Source organism: Pseudophryne corroboree, chromosome 5, assembly GCF_028390025.1.
Source record: "Pseudophryne corroboree isolate aPseCor3 chromosome 5, aPseCor3.hap2, whole genome shotgun sequence".
Lineage (NCBI taxonomy): Eukaryota > Metazoa > Chordata > Amphibia > Anura > Myobatrachidae > Pseudophryne > Pseudophryne corroboree.
The window spans coordinates 285,647,218-285,672,662 of NC_086448.1; the positions used below are offsets into that span (position 1 = coordinate 285,647,218).

The 25,445-nt window shown below is 43.0% G+C and overlaps 1 protein-coding gene across 2 annotated transcripts in view; it reads left to right on the forward strand.

The window, feature by feature from the left end:
- The window catches only part of MYRIP (myosin VIIA and Rab interacting protein), an 835,957-nt gene that overhangs the window by 312,070 nt on the left and 498,442 nt on the right, over window positions 1-25,445 (forward strand). The window lies entirely within an intron of this gene.

The window sequence follows — 25,445 nt, forward strand, 5'->3', positions numbered from 1 at the left end:
AATATCATCTATATAACGAAGCCATAGCACCAGGCCCGCCCCCAGAACATCTACAGGCCATACAACTAGATCTTCCCAGTATACCATAAAGAGATTAGCGTAACTAGGGGCGAACCTGGTGCCCATGGCAGTACCTACTCGTTGAAGGTAATAACTTCCATTGAAAATGAAATAATTATTTCTGAGTATGAATTTAATACCCTCCAAAATAAAATCTTTCAAATCTCTGTCATAATCAGATTTGTCAAGAAAGTATGACACTGCCTCCAGGCCTTTATCCTCCTCAATAACTGTATACAAAGTTGATACAGCCGCACTTATGAGCATATAATTTTCCTTCCAATTGAAATCTTCTAATAGGGCTAACAACTGTCCCATACCTTTCAAATAAGATTTCGTTTCTTTAACTAATGGTTGAAGATAGTGATCAATGATCATTGATAAATTCGAAGTTATGCTATTAGTGCCTGATACTATGGGTCTTCCTGGTGGGTGTATACCTTTGGTAGACAGTAAATTGTTGGAATGGAGGGTTGTTTTTTTTCTTTATGCCCATCTCTTACCCCTTTCAGTTTTTACCTTCTTAATATTGGGTATCAATTTAACCACTTTAATCGGAGGGGCATTTTCACCAGAACCATTCAAACAAACCTCCTCCGTGGTGGTGTTCTGTCTAAAAAACGAGTACTCTGATAGTTGGCATTCCTTCGATTACCATTCCCCTCCCATTGGTCCTCATCTCTGTTAAAATGTTCCCTTCTTTTATCTACATAGTGGTTCCTTCCATTATCCATCCTATAATAATTGGAATTATTTGATAATCTATCTGTCCATCTCTGATTTGTTCTATAATAACAGTTCCTTCTATTTCTTACTTCTTGCCATTCCCCATTTGATAATATGCTATTGATTTCCTCTTTTTTAAATCTTTGTTTCTTATTCCTAAACCCTTTCTGTGGTGTGTTAAATTCACCGGCAATCTGTGTATTGTTTGTGAAACCCCTATCTCTTAGGTACTTTCTTCTTTTTCTCATACATACATACATACATAGCATAATAATAATAATTATTATTATTATTTTATTTATATAGCACTCTTTCTCCAACAGGACTCAAGGCGCTTATGTAGTACAGAAAATAATGAAGTACAGAACAGCTTTTCAGAAAATACAGAAGCATGAAGATACTAAAGGGACATTATGGAAGTGCTTGAGTAAACAGGAAAGTCTTGAGTTTACTTTTGAAGGATTCTATAGTTGGGGCCTCTCGCACTGTGCGGGGAAGGGATTTCCATAGAGTTGGCGCTGCATGACTAAAAGCTCGACCCCCAGATGAATTACGGGAGATTCTAGGTACTGCTAAAAGTCCTTCATCTACAGATCGCAGTAATCGAGTGGGGCAGTATGGGATCAGAAGCTGCTTCAGTTACCTTGGGCCCTGGTCTTGTAGTACTTTGAAACTCAGTAAGCCAATCTTGAAGATGATTCACCATCTTACAAGCAGCCAGTGTAGGGAGTAGAGGATGGGTGTTATGTGGCTAGAACGTGGCTGGTTGGTTAACAGCCTGTCAGCTGTGTTTTGCACCAGCTGTAAGCGGTGCAATTCTTTTGCTGGGAGACCAAGGTAGATGGCAGTAGTCTAATTAAGATGATACAAATGCATGTATGACTTCTAGCAGATCATCTGAGGGAATTAAGTGCTTGATTATGGCTATGCTCCTCAGGTGAAAGAATGGGGATTTGATTGTGGCTGATATCTGATGTTTAAGTGTCAAGCCACCATCCAGGACAATGCCAAGATTCCGCACACGATCAGTGGTTTGTAATTCTGAATCCCAGAGTGTAAGTCCAGTTGGTTGGCTGTGCTGCAGTCTTGTCCTTTGATGTTGCGGTCCTATCATAAGGACCTCTGTTTTATCCGGGTTCAGTCACAGCCAACTGGCGCTCATCCACTCCTGGAGCTCAGCTAGACAGCTATTTAGGGTTGCTACTGGGTTATCAGTGCCCGAAGTAAAGGACAAGTACAGTTGTGTATCATCTGCATAGCAGTGGTAGACCAGGCCATGGCGCCTGATTAATTCACCCAGCGGGAGCATGTATACTGCAAAAAGCATGGGAGATAGTATAGAACCTTGTGAGACACCACATGGCAATGGCACTGGTGGTGATGAGTATCCAGACGATACTCTCTGTGACCTGCCTGATCAAGAAATACTGATCAAGGAAAAATCATATCCCAGAGAAATACTTATCTATGGCAACAGAAGTAAACATAGGTAAACTCTGGAGTCCAGAACAATGTGTACAGAGAAAAAGGAGCAGTGTTCCAGAATCAGGTCTTGTCAAGAGAAGGTCAATCTATTGTGCTTTTAGAGGGATATCAGATCTTATGAACTGTCTGTCATGACGATCTTCTCACCAAGACGTTTGAAAAGTCCTGTTGCACCAGTGGATCTTTCGACTCCCGAGGGAGGCCTAGAGTCGATCAAAAAGAAGGGAGGTCTGATGGTGTGTGAAGGAAATGTAGTTTTTCTGAGAAGGAAACTTGTAGGTTAAATGGGTAACCCCACTGGTATCCTAATTGACGTTTGTGAAGCTCATCAGCTAGTGGACGTAGTGCTCTGCACTGCGGTAGAGTGGACCATGACAATTCTTGATAGATCTGTACAGTATTACCGTTGAAGTCTATGCCATCAAGCTGCCAAACTTTTTTCATTATCGGATCTTTTTGGGAGTAATAGTGCAGTCTGCAGATTACATCCTTTGGTTTATCAGATGGGATACCTCTGGGACGAAGAGCTCTGTGAGCTCTGTCAGAGACAATATCCGTATTAGGGTCATTCTCAATAATCTCGTTGAACACCTTCGTTAGTGCCGGGATCAGATAAGGTGGTTTAATATCTTCAGGAAAACCCTCTGATTCTTATATTGTTTCTTCTACCTCTATTATCCAAATCTTCAATTCTAGCTTTCTTAGATCTTAGTTCTGTCATTTGGAGAGCAATAATATCAGTTAGTTTGGAGAAGGCTTTGTCAGTGGATTCCTGATCTTCCTCCAGTGCAACAAGACTGTCTGAAAGTGCGGAAAGATCTTCTTTAACTGAGGCAATCTCTTGCTTAATAGTGGTTTGAAGGTCTTGCTTAGTGGGTAAAGCTTTGATATATGTCAGGATTTCTTGTATTTCTTTACCCATTTTAGTAGACGTAGGAGAATGCGGTTCAACCATTGTAAAATGACTTGGAGGAATGGATGAGGGTGGAGAAGAGTCTGATCTATCAGGACTAGGGCTGGGTGTTGACAGATTAGGAAGGAGAAAAGGCCTCATGTCAGATTAGAATTATTCTTTTAGAATGAGGATTCTCTTTCTTGTGCACTGATTTAGTAGCTGTGATCAATAAATTAAGTTATAAGATGAAAGATAGCATAGTTGAAGTGTTAGAGCAGGGAGATAATGGTATGCACAGACGCCCAGTGGCTGCCAGCTACATGATCATCATAGTCCCATATGATCGTAGGACGGAATAGGAGAAAGGCACAAACAGATTCCCCACATGTCTCCAGTGGCTGTCAAATTCAATTTAATTCTCTGTTTCGATGCCTGCCGCAGAATCCTGTAGTAATGGGCACATCAAAAATCAATAGAAATGGGTAAGTTGAGGAGTAGAAAAAATAAATAGCACTGCTGGAGATCTCCAAATAGAGGTATAGTCAATGAGGGACGCAGTCATATGGAGTAGCCACTAGATGGGGCTCAGGCCCTGGGTATATGCCCCAGTAGTATCCAAGAGGGAATATGCTGTGGTCACAGTGGCCTTTCTTAAAGTAATTGCTGTGTATATATTGCAATATACAAAAACAGTACTGTATAGTAAAGTCACCCTATGTGCTGTCTGTACCAGCAGCAGTCACCATACGTCACAGTGCAGAACTTTTCGCCAGCTCCATCAGCCACCATCACATATTATTCCTCTGCCCCCTCTATGTCCTGAGCAAGCAGCACGCTCTAACAGCACCAAAAGGGCAACAGAGCCCAAGGGCCAGGATCTGGTATCACAAGTCAGATACTGACATCCCTCCACAATGGCCACCGCAAGGGAGTCACTGTGGAAGAGTGGCTCTGCAGTCAGGGGCTTCGGTCTCTGTCTGAGGCAGGCATGTGGCTCCGTCACTCCTCCACTCCATTGCAAGCCGTGTAGATCGCTGCCGTGGTCAAGGTAGGTGAAGCAGTCGCCAGCGGGGATGACTCGCGTCCCGGATCTCAGACCTGCCGCAACTCCAGAAGAGAGGCACGCTGGAGGTCCCGGCGTTACAGAGGCGAGCCGGGGCAAGCAAAGAGAAAAAGCCGGCAACGGGGAGGACTCGTGTCCCGGATCTTAGTCCCACTGCAGCACCGGAAGAGAGGCACACTTGAGGTCCCGGCGTGACAGAGGTGAGTGGGCCGCATCCTGCAGAGATGGGAAATCCCGACACCCGGCTCCGCAGCTCTCACACACAACTCCAGGTAGGCAAGGAGGATGCCTTCAAGGGGAACAGGCTCACCAGGGAGGGTAATAAAGCCTCTTATATAGGGAGCAAGAGCTCCGAACAGAGACAGCAGTCCTGTTAGCTTGCCAAGCCACTCCCCCACAGGTCACTTTCAGTATTCTTGTAGAGACCATGCCTCGATGGCTCAGAGCTGTTTTGGTGGCACAAGGGGAACCAACTATTTGGCTGGTTGAAAGATAAGCTGTAATCTTATTCCATTTTTTGTTGTTGATTAGTCAGTTAAAAAAAATAATAAATGTCAACCTCAAATGGAAATATAGCTGAAACTGTAACAGCATGCAAATTGAAAGCATTGGCGATGATTTAATGTCGCAAACATTTAATAGGTAAAACCAACATGGTTTCAGCTTTGTGATCCAAACTTCTAAATTTACTCTTCTAGTGATGTTAAATATAATTTATTAGTTTTTATTATTATTATTAAATACCATCCACCTTCTGTGTCTGCGTCTTCCAAGTGGGGATGCTGTTTTGAAATAAAAGGGAGTGGAACCTCTGCATGTCCCAGTGGTTACCCATATATGGTAATCTCTTCTCCTTGAATCTCATTTCATTAATAATCATCCCCAGAATGTATAGTTTTGGCAAGTGGGTAAATAACTATGCTCTTAGGCCACTCTCAGAAAGGGACTCCCTCACCTGCCAAGTCCCTCCCCTCAGTATATGCAACGTTCTTCACCTCGACAGATGCAAAGCTGTAAATTCAAATAGGAGTGAGTTGAGTCCTGTGAGTCAATTTCAAACTTTTTGTATTTTTCCAGTTTTTGCGTGCATAACCCATTGAGCAGGTGAAAAGTTAGTGAGAATCTTTATTTTAAGGTAAAACTATTGGGACGTTGTGCAGAACTTTTTGTACAAAACTTCCAATGATTAATCATACACTTGAAGGGGTTTAAATAGCATAATTTAGGCCATAAAGATATCAGTTTTCAGACAAATTTCTCTATAAAGCTCGATGCTGGGTTACATGATGTGGGACAGGTATGTTGAAGTATTGTATTAATGAGAAAGGGGGTTTTGTACTTGCAGATGGGAACAGATTCATTTATTTATTTTCTAACTTTTAGAATCTTGTATGAAATCACTAGATTATCACATTATACACATTTTTCTAAATTACTGGAAAAACTTTAATTTGCTGAGAAATACATACTGGCTTTCATTTTTCCAGCATTAATGAACTATGCAAAAAACAGCTATTTGATTCCTTTTAAGAAAATCTGGCACTTACCTTATGGCCACTATCAGCCTTCAATGCTGCTCTGCATTCTCAGTTAACATTTTTTGGGGGTTCAGGATGGTTTTCCCACTTTTTCATGCACTTCATTTCTAATTGAATCTCATTTCTTAGGTGCAATCAGTCGTGCGATATATGTGAGGTTTATGATTCAAGTTTTCTTTAGAAATTGAATTAATCACAAAGTCTGTGTGCTTTCTCATAGAAAGAGCATACACTTTTGAGAATTACCCTTTTTGACATTATTTATTTAGTATTAGTTTCTTATGTAGTGCAGCAAATTCTGTTGCACTTTACAACTGGAAACAACAGTGATATAACAAAACTGGGTAATAACAGACAGTCATAGAGGTAAGAAGGTCCTGCTCGCAAGATTATAATCTATAGGGAAATAGGCATTGATACACAAGGATAGTTGTTATCTATTGCATAATGGTTCACCTGATTGCAAGGATTCTTGATGTGTTGTATGATATGGTCACTCAGCAATGTTGGCTGGGGTCAGGAGGATGGGAAAGTGAAGAAAGAGAAAATATGTGAGAATGTTTGTGGACTGTACAGTGGGGATGTAATTCTATAGGAAAGTTTATGATGGTTATATGGGCGGTTCCGGAATCTGAAGAGATTAGTTTTCAGGGTATGCTTGATGGTTTGGAGACTAGAGGAGAGTATTATTGTGCGTGGGAGAGCATTCCACAGAGTGGGTACAGCCCGAAGAAAATCCTGCATTTGTGAATAGGAGCGAATATTGAGTGTGGATAAGAGACATAGGGGGTAATTCAGACCTGATCATAGATGTGCTAAATTTAGCACATCTACAATCAGCTTCCCTGACATGCGGGGGGACTCCCAGCACAGTGCTAGTCCGCCCCGCATGTCAGGCCCTGTCCCGTCGCACAAGTACAAAAGCATCGCATGGCGGCGATGCTTTTGTACTTGAAGATTAGCTCCCCACCAGCGCAGCTCCTATGCGCTGGCAGGGAGCTACCCATCGCTGTGAGGGTCGCAGCGGCTGCGTGGGACTCCTGCGTTGCCCGGACCGCACCCGTAAAACGGCGGCTGAATGCCGCCAGCCCGCCAAACGAACGCCTCTGCCGGTCAATCAGGCAGAGGCGATCACAGGGCTGAGAAGGCCGTCGGCTGTCTGGCATGCGCTGCGGTGCCGGCGCATGCGCAGTTCAGACCTGATCGGCTGCTGTGCGAATACGCACAGGACCGATCAGGTCTGAATTAGGCCCATAGATCTTGTGAAGAGCAAAGAGGTCAGGTTTGGAGATATATCGAGATAAGCGAAGAGATGTACATTTGTGTAGTTTGGTTAATGGCTTTGTGTGTGAGTAAAAGTATTTTATATACAGTATATAATATGGTAGAATACAAGTGGCCAATGGAGGGACTGACAGAGTGGATACGCAGACAATTAGCATCTAGCGAGGAAGATTAGCTTCACAGCTATATTTTTAATAATATAATTATTTACAAATTATAATATCCTTACATACAGATTTAAAGTATAATCAATATGTCAAATATGATCAGATCAATTACATTTATTTAACAAAATGTAAATATTACCATTCAATACAAAAGAAACATGATGAATGATTAAAATCATGTAACATGAGGAATAATTTATTTAAAGATAATGATACTTTTAAACTGAAAATGTAACGAATTAAGAGGAGTCATTAATACTGATTATACTACAAAGTGCTTGATGAATTGAGGTTGGTTTAGTATACAGTAGTGCACATGTTACAGGAACATGTTAGAAAAGGTGTGGAAAACACTGTATGAGTCATGGCTACAATTGTGTAATGAATGGTATATAGATAGTGCTACTTATGTATATTCTACTTGCATTTTATAGAATTAGAAACAGGCATTAGTTGACGGAGTGTTTTTATAGGCTCCATACTATTACTACTGTATTCCATTACGTCACTGCATATTGTGCTGATAGTGTCACCTTTATAATTAATATGGTTGAATATTAGCAGCTCCATTTAGGTTTTTCCCCCCTATATCATTTAAATAATGATTTAGTTCATTCAAGCACAGCTGCTAACAAAACGTTCCATTTGCATAGTTACAGCTTTCTATCGCTCTGGGCAACAGATTCAGATTTTTATTGTGCTATGTCCTATTTATAGTGGTTTGCTTTTACTGGATAGTCAATGGCTGCTTTGTTGTTGTTTTTTGCCCAAGTTTTTTTTTTAATTGATTCTGAAGCATATCAAAAAATACAAGCAATGCTAAAACAAATGAGATAATCAATAGTGATTCACCAAATAAATTGAAAGCAAATAGAAACTTAAGCTACCATAACAATAAATGAAAACTGAAGTATATGCTGTTTGAAACAAGATGATATCTCACCAGTGGCGGCTGATGCCCCTGGACTGCAGCGACGATTACCGTACATCCCTAGTCATAGAGATGTAGAAATGTAATAAGGAGACTAAAGCTATAATCTGCCAATCGGCTCCTAACTATAAATTTTCAAACCCAGCCTGTGACATGGCAGTTACGTGTTGATTGGCTGGGACTTTATCTCCATCCAAGGCTTAGTAAATAGACCCCTTTATTGCTCCATTAAATTTGGACTGTTGTAGTCAAAGTAAGCTTATTTTGTGGCGTTTAAAATAAACAAAAAATTACTGCCTAAAGTTTTGTAGTGTCTTCCATTGTGAGAATAAAAGTTAATGATTGGAGCAAATAAATCAATCTTGGGAACGTAATCATATTGAGCAAACTGGCCCAACCCAAATAAGAGTGCTGGAGACGCCGTCACTCATCCAGATCCCCAACCAAAGCCGTTATAGCCTTAGAAATGTTCATACGACAAAGAGAAAAGGGGCTTTTAATAATCTGCATGACTAAATATTTAAAACTCTCTGAAGCCCAAGTAAAGAGTACGCTAGCATGCCAATAAGGGCAGACAAAACCTGGATGCAAATATAAAGCAGCAGACTTTTCTGGATTAGCATTAATCCCAGAGACACGGACTGCATCTGGCTTCACTAACGCTGAGCTGGGTGGCGGATTTTACCAGTGGGGGTTGCAGTCCTGCAGCACATAGGTAAAATCTTCCACTGAATATATAACACCAATATCTAGTAGAGTTTATCAAAAGGACAATCATATAGGTCTGAAAATATGCAAACCAATCCTGGTTCATCACAGCAGAAATCTCCTTTGGTTATATTTGCCTTCCCATTATCCACACAAGTAAGCTGTAGGAGTAAGGCTTCTGAGGATTTCAAGACACACTCTCTTTGCAAAGTCCTGCAAAAGCACATTGTTACAGAGTTTAGCAAGATCCTCTACAGTGGAAGAGGAGTTCTGGCCTGTAACAAAAATAAAGGGCCTATGTCTGAGTCACACTTAGGGGACAATTCAATTAGCCGTGATAATGCGTTAACTTAACACACTTATCGCACAATAATTCCACTTTACCCAAGTATGCACGCTCCCATTTATCGCATTTTAAGCCATGTTGAAAGGAAAAAAAAAATAAAAATAAAGTAACTTTCACCTGCAAGCCTAAAACCACCTGCACCACTCATAAAGCACCCCAACATACCTGTTCCATACCTTGTACCCCAGTTTCCTTCAATGACATTTAAATGTTATTATTGACTAAATAAAAAATAAAATGTTCTAAGGGGCAGATGTATTAACCTGGAGAAGGCATAAGAAAGTGATAAACCAGGGATATGTGCAAGGTGATAAAGGCAGCAGCCAATCAGATCCTAACTGTTAATTTACATATTGGAGCTGATTGGCTGGTGCCTTTATCACCTTGCACATATCACTGGTTTATCACTTCCTTATGCCTTCTCCAGGTTAATACATCTGGCCCTAAGTGCCTAATTAGTAATTAAGAGGAGTGTCCCAGGGGTTCTGAATCAAGTCCCTACACATTTACCGTAGGTATTTTCCCCAACTTTTCATCTACTAAGGAGGTGGTAAAATGAAATCCATGATAAATCCTATGTCAATTAGGCACATAAATTAGATTGGCTAATTGAATTCCCCCTTGATAATAGCTATCTATAATAAAAGTTCTTTTTCACAGGAAAACTGGTTGTCATGGCTAATTGAATTTCCCCATTAATGTGACCTCCCCTTAATGTGATTCAAGGATTTCCAGCATGTTGGATTTTCTGAATTCCCCAACCCCGGCTTCGGCAGAGCGGGAATTGCTTCGATGTAGACTAGATGCATTGACCCCTTAAGACATCATTAGTAAGAGTTGCACATAAGACCTGACAAGTTTTCAGGAGAATACAACAGGCTTTCTCTCACGTCCTAGTGGATGATGGGGACTCCGTAAGGACCATGGGGAATAGACGGGCTCCGCAGGAGACATGGGCACTTTAAGAAAGAATTTAGATTTTGGTGTGCTCTGGCTCCTCTCTCTATGTCCCTCCTCCAGACCTCAGTTTGAATCTGTGCCCGGACGAGCTGGGTGCTGTTCAGTGAGCTCTCCTGAGCTTGCTGTAAGAAAATATTTTGTTAGGTTTTTTATTTTCCCTGCATCGTGGGACAGAGGGGAGAGAAGCAGCCTTACTCTCTGAAGATAGGTCCTGCTTCTTAGGCTACTGGACACCATTAGCTCCAGAGGGATCGTACACAGGATCTCACCCTCGTCGTCCGATCCCAGAGCCGCGCCGCCGTCTCCCTCGCAGAGCCGGAAGACAGAAGCCGGGTGAGCATAAGAAGCAAGAAGACTTCGAAATCGGCAGCAGAAGACTCCAGTCTTCACTGAGGTAGCGCACAGCACTGCAGCTGTGTGCCATTGCTCCCACACACACCTCACATACTCCGGTCACTGTAAGGGTGCAGGGCGCAGGGGGGGTGCCCTGGGCAGCAATTGGGACCTCTTAGGCAAAAGTTTAGCATATATACAGTTGGGCACTGTATATATGTATGAGCCCCCGCCAAGAAAATGTATATTTAAGCGGGACAGAAGCCCGCCGTCGAGGGGGCGGGGCTTCTTCCTCAGCACTCACCAGCGCCATGTTTTTCTCCACAGCACCGCTGAGAGGAAGCTCCCCAGCCTCTCCCCTGCAGATACACGGTAGAAGAGGGTAAAAAGGGAGGGGGGGCACATAATTAGGCGCAAAAATCATTATAAACAGCAGCTACTGGGTTAACATTAAGTCACTGTGTTATTCCTGGGTTAATAGCGCTGGGGTCTGTGCTGGCATACTCTCTCTCTGTCTCTCCAAAGGGCCTTGTGGGGGAATGGTCTTCAGATGAGCATTCCCTGAGTGTGTGGTGTGTCGGTACGTGTGTGTCGACATGTCTGAGGTAAAAGGCTCCCCTAAGGAGGAGATGGAGCAAATATGTGTGTGAGGGGTGTCTCCGTCGACAACGCAGACACCTGTTTGGATATGTGTAATTAAGTGCTAAGGTGAATTTATTGCACAAAAGATTAGAGAACAGACAGGGAATCTACCCATGTCTGTCCCTATGTCGCAGAGACCTTCAGAGTCTCTCAGTGCTCACTATCCAAAATAATAGACACTGATATCGACACGGAGTCTGACTCCAGTGTCGACTACGTAAATGCAAAGTTACAGCCAAAATGGCAGGAAAGTATTGTAATGAAAGATGAATTGCATATCACTGATGACTCATCTGTCCCTGACACAAGGGTACACATGTTTAAGGGGAAGAAAGCTGAGGTAAATTTCCTTCCTCTCATGATGAAAAAGAGCGGGAATCTCCAGACAAGAGACTGCAGTTTCCCACAAAGAATTCTCAGGGAGTATCCTTCCCCTACTAGGGCCAGGATACGATGGGAATCTTCCCCTAGGGTGTCACGTTTGCCCAAAAGGTAGCCCTGACTTAACAGCTATCCTCAGGGATCCTGCAGATAGCGTGCACATTCTGGTACACTACTCAGACCGGCGATTGTGTCGGCATGGGTTTATAGCGCTGTGGCAGGGTGGACAAGTACCTTATCAGCAGAGATTGAGACCCTAGAATGTATATATAGAGATATATATATTAAAGATGCTGTCTTAAGAGATATATATATATATATATATATATATATATAAAACATGCCCAAAGAGACATGAGTCTACTGGGTCCTAGAGTCAGAGCTATGTCGATTTCTGCTTGACGTGTCCTGTAGAATATGCAATGGACAGATGATGCCGACTTAAGAGGCATATGGAAGGCTGAGGATTGTGTGGAGAAGGGATCTCGGACCTGATCTCCACAGCTATGGCTGATAATTCTGATCTTTTGCCTTATATTCCTGCACAGCCTAGGAAAGCACGACATTATCAAATGCAAGGAAACAAGAAAGTCCGAGTTACGTCCTTTCTTGCCAGAGGCAGGGGCAGAGGAAAGAAGCTGCACAACACAGCTAGTTCCCAGGAACAGAATTCCTCCCCGGCCTCTACAAAATCCACCGCATGTCGCTGGGGCTCCACAGGCGGAGCTAGGCCCGGTGGGGGCACGTCTTCGTAATTTCAGCCACAAGTGGGTTCACTCCCTGTTGGATCCCTGGGCAATATTGTGTCTCAGGGATACAAGCTGGACTTTGAGGAGATGCCCCCTCACCGACGGCCCTGCCGGATCCCCCCCACGAGAGGGAAATAGTGTTAACTTCAATTCACAAATTGTATCTTCAACAGGTGGTGGTCAAGGTTCCCCTCCTTCAAGAAGGAGGGGGTTATTATACGACCATGCTGTAGTCCCGAAACCGGACGGTTCGGATAGACCCATATTGAATTTAAAATCCCTGAACATATACCTGAAAGGGTTCAAGTTCAAGATGGAATCGCTAAGAGCGGTCATGGCAAGCCTGAAAGGGGGAGATTTTATGGTGTCTCTGGACATAAAGGATGCATACCTTCATGTTCCCGTTTATCCACCTCATCAGGCGTACCTCAGATTTGCGGTACAGGATTGTCATTACCAATTTCAGACGTTGCCGTTTGGTCTCTCCACGGCCCGAGAATCTTCACCAAGGTAATCGCGGAAATGATGGTGCTCCTGCGGAAGCAAGGTGTCACAATTATCCCGTACTGGGACGATCTCCTCATAAAAGCGAGATCAAGAGAACAGTTGCTGAACAGCGTATCACTTTCTCTGGAAGTGTAAAGGCAACACGGCTGGATTCTAAATATTCCAAAGTCGCAGTTGGTTCCTACGGCTCATCTGCCTTTCCTAGGCATGATTCTAGACAAAAGGGTTTATCTCCCGATAGAGAGAGCTCAGGAGCTCATGACACTGGTCAGGAACCTATTAAAACCAAAACAGGTGTCAGTGCATCACTGCACTCGAGTCCTGGGAAGGATGATGGCATCATACGAGGCCATTCCCTTCGGCAGGTTCCATGCGAGGACCTTTCAATGGGACTTACTGGACAAGTGGTCCGGATCACATCTTCAGATGCATCGGTTAATCACCCTATCCCCCAGGGCCAGGGTGTCTCTTCTGTGGTGGCTGCAGAGTGCTCATCTTCTCGAGGGCCGCAGATTCGGCATTCAGGACTGGATCCTGGTGACCACGGATGCAAGCCTCCGAGGGTGGGGAGCAGTCACACAGGGAAAAAAGTTCCTAGCTCTGTGGGTAAGTCAGGAGACTTGCCTTCACATCAACATCCTGGAACTAAGGGCCGTATACAACGCCCTACGTCGAGCGGAGACCCTGCTTCGCGACCAACCGGTTCTGATTCAGTCAGAAGCCACCAGAATTCTTCGCTGGGCGGAGAATCACGTAAGCGCACTGTCAGCAGTATTCATCCCGGGAGTGGACAACTGGGAAGCAGACTTCCTCAGCAGGCACGACCTCCACCAGGGAGAGTGGGGACTGCAAGTTGGTGGGAACTGCCACAGGTGGATATGATGGCATCCCGCCTCAACAAAAAGCTACAGAGGTATTGCGCCAGGTCATGAGACCCTCAGGCGATAGCTGTGGACGCACTGGTGACACCGTGGGTGTTCCAGTCGGTCTATTTATTTCCTCCTCTTCCTCTCATACCCAAGGTGCTGAGGATAATAAGAAAAAGAGGAGTGAGAACAATCCTCATTGTTCCAGATTGGCCACGAAGGACCTGGTATCCAGATCTGCAAGAAATGCTCACAGAGGACCCGTGGCCTCTTCCTCTAAGACAGGACCTGTTGCAACAGGGGCCCTGTCTGTTCCAAGACTTACCGCGGCTGCGTTTGACGGCATGGCGGTTGAACGCCGGATCCTAGCAGAAAAGGGCATTCCGGACAAGGGCATTTCTACGCGGATAAAGGCTAGGTAGGACGTGACAGCTAAACATTATCACCGTATATGGCGAAAATATGTTTCTTGGTGTGAGGCCAGGAATGCTCCTACAGAGGAATTCCAGCTGGGCCGTTTCCTTCACTTCCTACAGTCAGGAGTTAATTTGGGCCTAAAATTGGGTTCCATTAAGGTCCAGATTTCGGCCCTATCCATTTTCTTTAGAAAAGAGTTGGCTTCTCTACCAGAAGTTCAGACGTTTGTAAGGGAGTGCTGCATATTCAGCCTCCTTTTGTGCCTCCAGTGGCACCTTGGGATCTTAACGTGGTGTTAAGTTTCCTGAAATCACACTGGTTTGAACCACTTAAAATGGTGGAGTTAAAATATCTCACGTGGAAAGTGGTCATGCTATTAGCCTTGGCTTCGGCTAGGCGTGTGTCAGAATTAGCGGCTTTGTCACATAAAAGCCCCTATCTGGTTTTCCATATGGATAGAGCAGAATTGCCGACCCGTCCACAATTTCTGTCAAAAGTGGTGTCATCTTTTCATATGAACCAACCTATTGTGGTGCCTGTGGCTACTCGTGACTTGGAGGATTCAGAGTTACTGGATGTGGTCAGGGCTTTGAAGATTTATGTAGCCAGAACGACTAGAGTCAGGAAAACGGAGTCACTGTTTATCCTGTATGCATCCAACAAGCTGGGTGCTCCTGCTTTAAAGCAAACTATTGCTCGCTGGATCTGTAACACGATTCAGCAGGCTCATTCTGCGGCTGGATTGCCGCTGCCAAAATCAGTTAAAGCACATTCCACTAGGAAGGTAGGCTCTTCTTGGGCGGCTGCCCGAAGGGTCTCGGCATTACAACTATGCCGAGCTGCTACTTGGTCAGGTTCAAACACTTTTACAAAGTTCTACAAGTTTGATACCCTGGCTGCGGAGGACCTATTGTTTGCTCAATCGGTGCTGCAGAGTCATCCGCACTCTCCCGCCCGTTTGGGAGCTTTGGTATAAACCCCATGGTCCTTACGGAGTCCCCAGCATCCACTAGGACGTGAGAGAAAATAATATTTTACTTACCGGTAAATCTATTTCTCGTAGTCCGTAGTGGATGCTGGGCGCCCGTCCCAAGTGTGGACTTTTTCTGCAATACTTGTATATAGTTATTGCTGCAATAAGGGCTATGTTATTGTTGCATCAGGGTTGAACTGATGCTCTGTTGTTGTTCATACTGTTGACTGGGTAAGTTTATCACAAGTTATACGGTGTGATTGGTGTGGCTGGTATGAGTCTTGCCCTGGATTTCCAAAATCCTTTCCTTGTACTGTCAGCTCTTCCGGGCACAGTTTCTCTAACTGAGGTCTGGAGGAGGGACATTGAGGGAGGAGCCAGAGCACACCAGAATCTAAATTCTTTCTTAAAGTGCCCATGTCTCCTGCGGAGCCCGTCTATTCCCCATGGTCCTTACGGAGTCCCCAGCATCCACTACGGACTACGAGAAATAGATTTACCGGTAAGTAAAATCCTATTTTAACTGCTATTGTTTTCCTGATATTTTTTTTTTTTTTGGGGGGGGGGGCAATTTAATTGTTGACGTTTTTTTCTCCCGATAAAAATTACCTGTTTTCAGGCGAAAAAACAAAGGATCCGGGATAAGCTCTCAGACTTGTGTTTTTTCGCACGTATGATAATGAAAATGTTGCTGTTTATCTGGGATTTTTTTTCCATCTGCTTTAGGCAGGAGAAAAATTCCCTGATCTGTGCTAGCTTTGGGGCTAATTGGATTGTCCCGATAGTCCCCAAGGGGAGGGGGTTTGTGGGTTTGTGGGGGGTCGGGGTAGCGCTGGGGTGTCCAATTAGGCATGGTAAATTAGATCGGCTAATTGAATTTCCACTTGGTGATAGCTATCTCACTTGTTAAATTGATAACATATAATTAATGATTTATGTTAGAACCATTTTTGATTTGTTGGCCTCCCTATGTACCATTGTTTCCAGAAATGTCCAGAGACATGAATGCAAGGAGGGTTAAACTTCGAAAATTGTGGTTTTTACTGCACACCATGGTATCTATATGTATCGGGGAGTGCTGCTAATATAGAACAAGAACATCCGTCTTGTTTGTTAACTAATAAACAATGTGGATGTATAGCGCTCAACCCGTTTATTTGCACTATCTGTTGTCAAGGATGTTACAATAAAGGTGTAGTAAACCTGAATAAACTGCTAGATGACAAAAAGTGTTTGTTGTAAGTAACAGAGTGTTCTGATATGATGCAGTGGGAACAGTTGCACACAGCCTGACAATATAGTGAAAACGAATTATGCAGTAATGTATTAACCAATTCGTTTTTATTGAGGAGACACAGTGCTCCTAACTAATTAGCTGTTGTTAGTAACTTTCTAACTGTGTGGGAATCTTAATTATGTCCGTGCAAAAATGTCTCTCACCGCAGGTAAATAAACAAAAATGATGTGGGAATGGGTTAGGTGGAAAACCGTGGTTATTGCTGACCGCAATTGAGTTCAGTTATCAATGTCAATTCTGATGAGGAACAGTGGATTAAGATAAATGTGAACCCGTTTTTGTTGCTAATAACAATAAGTCCAGTAGCGTGAATAACAATGAATGGTGAGGGATATATGTTCTGGGGGTACGGCGTCCCGTTCCCACAGGTGCATATACTTACCCTTCTTCTTTTGAACTGTCTGAAGCCGCCGCTGAACAACACGTCTCCGTCGCTCCCCGTCCCGGGCTCAGGTGGATGCTGTCACTCTGTGTGCAAGCCTGCACACTGATGCCTGGATCTTCCGGGACCACCAGTGACTGCAGCACTTCCGGGTACCGGCAACTTGGTAGAAGTGCACGGTCTCCGGCGCGCTGCAGCGCTGCCGATCACTTGACTACACAGGCCTGTGAAATAGACTAGGGTTGCGGTGCAGGAGATGTTGTCAGCTTCTCTTCTCAGATAATCTTTGTGATGCAGTGTCCTCCAACGCGTTTCGGTACTTAGAGGCCTTCCTCTGGGAGATAGGTGCATGCCTCTATGCAATGGATTTGTTTAAATAGGGAGCCTAAGCCCGCCTGTCTGTCTGATTCGTGTTAAGTGTCCATTCAGTGATTGGATGCTGTGGTTGTCAATCAATAAATGTATCCAATCTCATTTCTAATTGTTCTTCTTGACATATAAACAGTCTTTTGGAATGCAGTTTACCATTAATGGTGTTGCCAAGTGGTTAGCAATGATTACCTGTCATTCTAACATTAGTAAAATGGGGTGAGTTTTATATATCTAAAACTGGGCACCAAAGTGCATGAAATCTGGAATGATAATTCGCTTGGGAATTCAATTATAGGTTTTTTGATCTTAAATAGTGTCCAAAATGTTTGTAAGTAAATGAGTGTAAGATGGATTTATAGATCAATTGTACCTGGAAAAAGGTTGGCGTGACATCCAACCAACAATTGAGCTACAAACACAATCACTACCAATCACAACGAGCAATATAGAATCCCAACAAGGTGGTTCCACTGACAAACCATGTGCCGAGCAACATTTTTTAGGACAGGGGACAGGCCCATCGCTAGGACCTGCAACACCACAGAGAAAACAGACAAAAAGAAAGAAAGAAGAGTTAGGCAAGGATGTAGAGGGGGAAAAGGCAGCAGCAAAAAAAACAGGACCAAGGATCAACATCACTCCAGGAAAGGAAATTTTTAATCTTAGCGACACAAAATTAAGCAAACATCATGTTAGTGCACTTGATAAGGGGTTAAAATTTGCTCCCACTTCTAACATTTAACAAATTCAACACTTATTTGGACATAAATAAATTCACAAGAAAACTAACGTTAAAGAAGTTTTTTCATCAAACACCAGCACCACAATACAAACCACCAAATATTGACATATATAAACACACCAAACACCAACCTACAGCCACCTTTTACCCGAGCTACATGATGGGCAAACAGGTAGAGACATTCACACATATGGTTCAAAACAACATTTTCAAGATTTGTGATAAACCAGTGAGATGAAAGCAGAACATGAGAAAAGCTGAACAACAAGCACTCAAAGACTTAAGCAAAGACAAAACCATCATAGTCAAACCAGCAGATAAAGGGGAAGGTATAGTCATTCTGAATTATGAAGATTACAGCAAGGAGGTACTCAGCTACTCAGCGACACCACCACATACAGAAAGTTACCAGCAAATCCAACAACAAAATTCAAACAGGAACTACAAGTAATACTCAAAAGTGGCCTGGACAACGACATTCTAACCACCAAAGAACATTCTATCCTAGACATTCCGCACCCCATAATTTCATTGATCTATTATCTCCCCAAAATTCATGCGATCGCTCTGTGATTGACAGTGGTGGGTGGCAACATGGCATTGGAGGGGTGGTCCAGACAACGCAGGCGTGTCCGGACTAATTTTGGGTGGCTGTGTGATGTCACACGCGGCCGCTATGAAGGGAAACATGGCTGCGCATGCCTTCACAGCCAGGGGTTGTCACTAGTTGCTGCGATCGTGATCTAATTCTGATGCAATCGTAGTTGGATTACGAACGCAGCGCTAGGCGGCACTTAGGATGCTGGGTGACCTTGCCCTGTGTGCTGGACGGCCCCCTGCATGCGATCGTATGCAGTTGCAGTTTTGCTAAATTAGAAAAAACTACAACTGAAGCTGAATAAGGTCCATTGTCCCTAAGGGGGAAAAAATATATATATTAAATGATACTATGCAACAAGTACCTGCCAGCTTTAATCCATAGCACTACTTTTAATCTTGCATGCAACAAAATTCCTGATATTATTATATTAGATATTACTGAATAAAAGAAAATTAAAAATCTGTTGTGTACTAACAAAATTAGCAGGAAATATTTTGTGCAATCTAGCATTTTTACGTCCCACTTCATACACCAGATACTACTTGTCACAGACAAATAGTTGCTTAATGATGTTTATTAACATTTACCACCAACGTTTTTTGTTATTCAAAAGGGCCCCATACACTACAATGATAAATGCCCGATTTCATCCGATTCCGACCTTTCGTGTCGATAAATCGGATGGAAAGTGGCAATTCGGATGTGTTTTACATCCGATCCCATGAGCATCGGATCGGAGCCCCTAGGTCGTTAGTGCTGCACTCGTGATATGTCGGTTCCTGCAGGCATGGCTGGAATCGCATACGATACATTATATGCAAAAGGACCGCATACGATGTATCCTATGCGATCCTGCCGCTCGGGAGGCTGCCGGGCAGTTCAAGGGAAATCTTATGCGGCATGAGGGTCCGACATGTCGCTGTAGTGTATGGGACCCTTAAGCAGTGTTCAAATGAATTAATCAGACACAGATACTTGACATTTGAAAACCTTCAATTACCTTTGCAAACTTTGACATGCTTAGAAATTAAAGTTTAGCCTACATTGTACGATTTAAGATATCTCTCACTGGTTTTCACAGCAGGTTTCTTTCTCGCAGAGACTCCATAGTCTCTCCTCTTTCCCCAGGCAGTATAAGAGACAGATAATCAGACTGACAGCCTTTTAACAAAACCTACAGCTGAACGCCCTAATTAGCTTTCTGTGAGGCTAATAGCCCAAAGCAGAGGTTCCCAAACGCAGTCTTCAAGGTACCCCAACAATCCAGGTTTTAGGTATATCCATGGCTCAGCACAGATGGTTAAATCAAATTGACTAAGGTGCTATTTAAGTCACCTGTGGCCAAGCATGGATACATTTAAAAACAGGACTGTTGGGCTGCCTTGAGGACCGCATTTGGGAACCTCTGGCCCAAAGACCCAAATTAGGCCTAAATGGATGGAGAGACTACCCTCTCTTCTCACATCCGTCCCCAGGACCCTAATCCAGTTCTTACCAAAAGCCAAAAGCTCTCAGCAGAACCAACACAATATTCCTGGGTTTTTAAAAAAACATAGGTAAGAAACCCGGGGGAAATGTACCTGCCTTCTACCACTATTCCAGTGATCTTGTCACAATATGTAACATTCAAAATTAAAATGATCTTGCACAGAAAATAGAAAGAAGTAACATAAAAAACTATATACTGTTTTTAGTGGCACTGATAACTGCAAGATAACGCACGCATCATACTGTATTTTGAGTAAAACAACCTGAAGTTTTATTTTTGGGGTGTTAATCCTTGCACACATACTGTATCCAAATTCCCTTGGTGATCCCTAGCACTAAAATACAGATAATCTCTCTATTAGATCAGCCATTGCAATAACCACAGGAAAACAGGCCATTTATGAACTCAAAGCTCCATGTCTAGAGTCTGTCACCTCCCTCCTTTCCTATATAAGACTAGTTAGGTCTGTCTATCTTCACACCCACTATGAAGTCTGCCAGAAAGGGGGAAATTAAATTCTATTTGCAGGGATGCAGCTCACGGATTAAGTGCCCAGAGCTAATCAATTGCCCGTGCTTTAAACACACAGTGGATTTCTGCTTACATGCTCCTGAAGTACGTGCAGAAATCAGTGCTAACTAGTGCCTCAGGGCTGGTCACGGTGTTACCATGAGTGGTAACAGCAGCGCGACCAACAAACGTCAGAAAATGCAGTTTACCACAGCTAAGCCCGTGACATTTATTTCACTAAACTGCGTCTCCTGCTGGGCATGATGCAGTTGAATTGCTCTACACTCAGCCCAGGAACTGCATCCATACAAACAGAATTGAATTCCCCTCGAAGAGAGTAGGATCTCCCAAACACATATGGTAAGTCTGTTATAATACCACATATCCCTATGCAAGCATCACCAAATCACAAGCCAACCTTGCCTCACAGATCATTCTGCATCCAACGCATGATGAGTGACCAACATGAATTCTTTTCCTAGCAGGTAGTGCTGAAGAGCTTCTGGTCCGATTTTATAGCTGCCCATTCTTTTCCTACCATAGCATATGTCACTACCCTGGAAAGCACTAAAGCATTCTACCGTTTATGTATTAGAATGCACCTCCCCCTCCCACCCCCTTCTGTGGGACAACACAACATCCAAATGCACATTTAAGTTGTTTTTTTAAAGGAAAAATCTACAGCAAAAAGCTGAGATTAGTAGAACCAAAGATGAGCAGACCAAATATATGCAGACACAGCTACCGTGGCATCAGACCAATCTAACCAATCTAGGCAGCTATTTTCTAAATATCTTGGGTAATGTCACTGTCCTGGTTTTAAAATGGATTATACATCCTCTATAGTAAGCCACAAAGCCCAGAAAAGTGCGTACTTGAGTTCTCTTTTCACGTCTCCTTAAATTCATCTGATAATTAACTTTGCAGCTTTTTGCTAGTAATATCCGTTTGGAGAGACTAATGTAGCTTCAACCATACTATAGGAGTCTCAGGATTTAATTACTATCTGTAAGATGCTTTTGCAGAATTTACATTTGAGGATTTGACTGCTTGATATCGGATTATTCCCACAGTGCAAGATCCTGGAAAAACAGCTGCTTAAGTTGCTTTCTGACAATCAGCTGTTTCAACCTTTGCCTGTTACATTAGTTATGGACTTGTAGTTCCAGAACTTGATTTGACTACTGATCTTTAAAGTGTAACTGCTATTTTTTTGTACTTTTGTTTTAAATTGGCATTTATATAATATGTGCATACCTACCAATTTATCATGTTGGGGATTTGAGACATACTGTATATGCTCAAGACATGAGCACGTCAAGGAGCGCGTCAAGCAGTTTTGTACTGTTCCACTCCCATGGCAGCAGAGCTGCAGGAAAAGAGACATCCCTCCCAACATTCTGTCCTGATCGGAACAAAACCCTCAAAGCAGGACTGCAGTTAGTTTAAATTACCTTTTTGGTCCAGACAAGATGTAACTGCACAAACGTTTTTTATTCCATTTAATAAACAAAACATGTATGTGATGATCAATTATATATTACACTAGTTACCAGCCCTTCAAAATGGTGGAACAACATACTGTAACAGTAATGTCAACTCCAGTGGCTGTGCATGTCTGAATGGAACAACACTTAAATTGCTCCAACGGGCGCCATCTAGTGGCCCCTGGTGCGCAAAACACTTGTATTCCTCTCACAGAGACGAGGAGCAGCGTTAGCCTTTTATTATATAAGATGGTACCTATGTATGAATGAGCCAATGCAGTAGATGTCACAAATATCCTCTGCACTATCGCCAACATGTAGGACACCACCATTCAGAAATGTTTGAAGTATCCAGTTTTGGAAACTTTCAGTTGGTATTACCTCGCTTCTGCCTATGGAAAATGGGTTCAGAGTGCAAAGAGAAATCCATTTGGATCCTTCCATGACTTCCTGCTGCCATGACCATGCCATGCCATGACCATGACCTCCTGCTGCAATGACTTTTGTAAATATTCTTGGCACTGTAGCCAGGCTGAACGGCAGTGCCTGGAACTGATAGGGTTGGTTTACAATCGCAAACCTCAGGTATCGTTGAGGTGAAAGAGCAATAGGTATATACAGATATGCATCATATATGTCCAACGACACCATGAAATCCCCAGGCTCTAGTACTAGACCTATAGCGCATAGGGTTTCCATGTGAAACTTGAAGTCTTTCACAAATCTGTAGAGAGATTTGAGATTGAGAATAGGCCTGTATGTCCATTCAGATCTGGTACAAGGACAGAGTCACAAAATAGCTGCCCATGTGGAGGCTCGTCAGGCTGTGGGTTTGTCAGGTTTTGCTGGGGGTTTCGTTGCTGCCCATGGCTGCTTAGTAGACCTTGAGGCATTTTATTGCCTAGGAAATGCTTGTCCCTTCAGTTTTCCTTGTGGACGAAAGGTACGAAAATTAGAGCTCTTAGGCCGTGGTGTAGCTGAAGGGAGAAAAGCTGTTTTTTTAGTTCTTCTCCAAACAGAACATCTCTTGTAAAGGGTAGTACTTCCAGAGTTTTCTTGGAATCTTCTTTCCAAGAGCATCTTGCCAGAACTGACGTTGCCGCTTTTGCCGCCAACACACCAACATCAGATAGCGCTTCACCAATATAAAAAGTTTCTTTCTTGATATAATCCAAATAGATTCTGCACTCTTCTGATATATCTACCGGTAGTTCCTCCTCTATTGCCTGTAACCAATATTCAATAGCTTTTGCTGCCCATGAGCTGTCACTGTAGGCCTATTTACAGCACCCGTCAGTGAAAAGGTAGACTTGAGGCAATTTGAAATGCGTCTGTCTTTGGGTTGTGACAGGTAAAGTGTCAGGTAAAGTAGATGTCTTTACGAAACGTTTGATATGAGAATCCACTGGAGGAGGAGTCTCCCACCTTGCACAATCCCTGCAGGGATAGGATAGCGAGACGAGAGTTGCTTAGACAGAGGAAACTTTTTACCAGGGGTGTTCCAAGGTTCCTGTCTATTCTCCATCAGATGGTCAGAATGTAGAAATTCAGATTTGATTATTTTTCTGTCGTTTAAATACATCAGTTTTCTTAGTAACAGCCACAGGTTCATCCTCAACTACAGTAGCTAAAGACTTTGTTTAATTTTATCTATTAATGCTGGTTCATCTACAGTAATAGAAGCCTCCTCCTCTGCTACACAAGAATCTGTGACAGAGAGAGTATTCTCTTCACTTTCCTCCTCCTCAGATGACTCCTTTGAGTCTGATATAATAGTGGACTGAGAGGAAGATGTAGTATTTCTAGTTGATCTAGAATGCTGTTTGTTCCTTGGCATCATCTTTTGTAAAACTATAGATGTCTTGTGCAAGAATTTGAACTGAACTTGCCAGAGTTTCCACCCAGGGTGGATTTGTATCTGGGGCTGGTACTGGCATAGGGGGACCCATGGCTGGTGTAAGTCTGTCCACCAGAGTACCCAATAATTGTGTAAAGGAAGCCAAAGGAGGTTCCTGTGTAGGTGCAGTACTTGTTGACTAACTAGGAGATATATAACAATTAACACATAGCCCATCTTGTACAACATCCTGTGCAGATAACCCCGTAGAGCACATTTTACATGAAAGCAATAATGGGGTTTTATTTACACTTTTATGGCAACAGTAACTGTATAACCAAGTGTAGTATGTGACAAAAGTCAGCAATTTAACTGCTGCTCAAAATAACCCATGAAAGCATCTCTTCACAGGGTATAAAGAAAAGTGATAGCTACAGTATATATATAGATAGATAGATAGATAGATAGATAGATAGACAAAAAAATACTCCTTTGCGCTATATAAGAGCAGCACTAAGGATGGAACCCCTGTTAGTGAGAACCTATACAAATCACATAAAACAAGTATCCAAGTGCGCTAGTATATACAATACTGAATTCACTTCAGAACTGAGGATGTTGACCAATTGAAAGTACCAAGGATCTTTGATAGTTGAATGGAATCAGGACACCTGAAATGGACCCTCTCACCAAAGAATCACACCAAAAAAATAATGATCAGACATTGTTTTATTCATACAATGTACTTTTTAAAACATATAAAAGGTTCATCATTAAACCAGAAATAAAGCAAGCATGTCAATCTATTTGTAGATGTTAATGTGACTCACCCTCACCTTAACATAAAGGTGTGAGCTCTCGGTGAGACAGTACAAATACAGAGACACAATGTTGTAGATTGGTGAACCTACGCGTTTCGTCACGAGGACTTCTTCAGGGGTGTTATGACGATTTTACTTAAAAGATGACTGAGACCATCAATTCCTCCACTGGTGATCCATGCACACACACTCATTTGGAATTTGAACATATGATATATGTGAGTCCAGTATAACTCTCGGTGAATGCATTGGTCACCAGTGAGAGCGTTCTTTCATTTTTATAGGGCATTTGTGGATGCCACTTTTATGTAAAATTGGGACGTTTAAAGGAGTACACATCCTTACTAAATGAGTGGTAACATCATAGTGTGAAAGTCCTCAGTGGAGGAATTGATGGTCTCAGTCATCTTTTAAGTAAAATCGTCATAACAAATTTTGAAAGCAGGTTTGTAAAAACCTGGCCCCTTAGAGACGTTTTTACAGGGAGACTGAGCCCATCGTACCCGGAGACATTGATTGCTGCATGCTGAAGATGGCAGCCCTGGTCTCTGAGGGAAGGAGGGAGTGGTGTTTACAGCTGAAAGACTGGAAATCTGCAGTAGACTGACACCCAAAGCTGGAGGAGGGGCTACAGGTTAAGCGCCGCCTTCCCTTGCTTGTCTTCCACCCCAGGTACTAAAGGCCTTTATAAATTTAGTGTATACACTAAAACCTGTGCCTTATATGTCCTTGTAATCTAGTGGAATCCATGACCGGAGCAAGTGTCCATGCCAGCACCGTGTCTATCTCTCAGAACATGTGGCGGACTGCGATTTAAATGCGGGTCCTTTTAAGGTGGGACCCTCTTACCTGTCCCCATATGCCAACCACGCATTC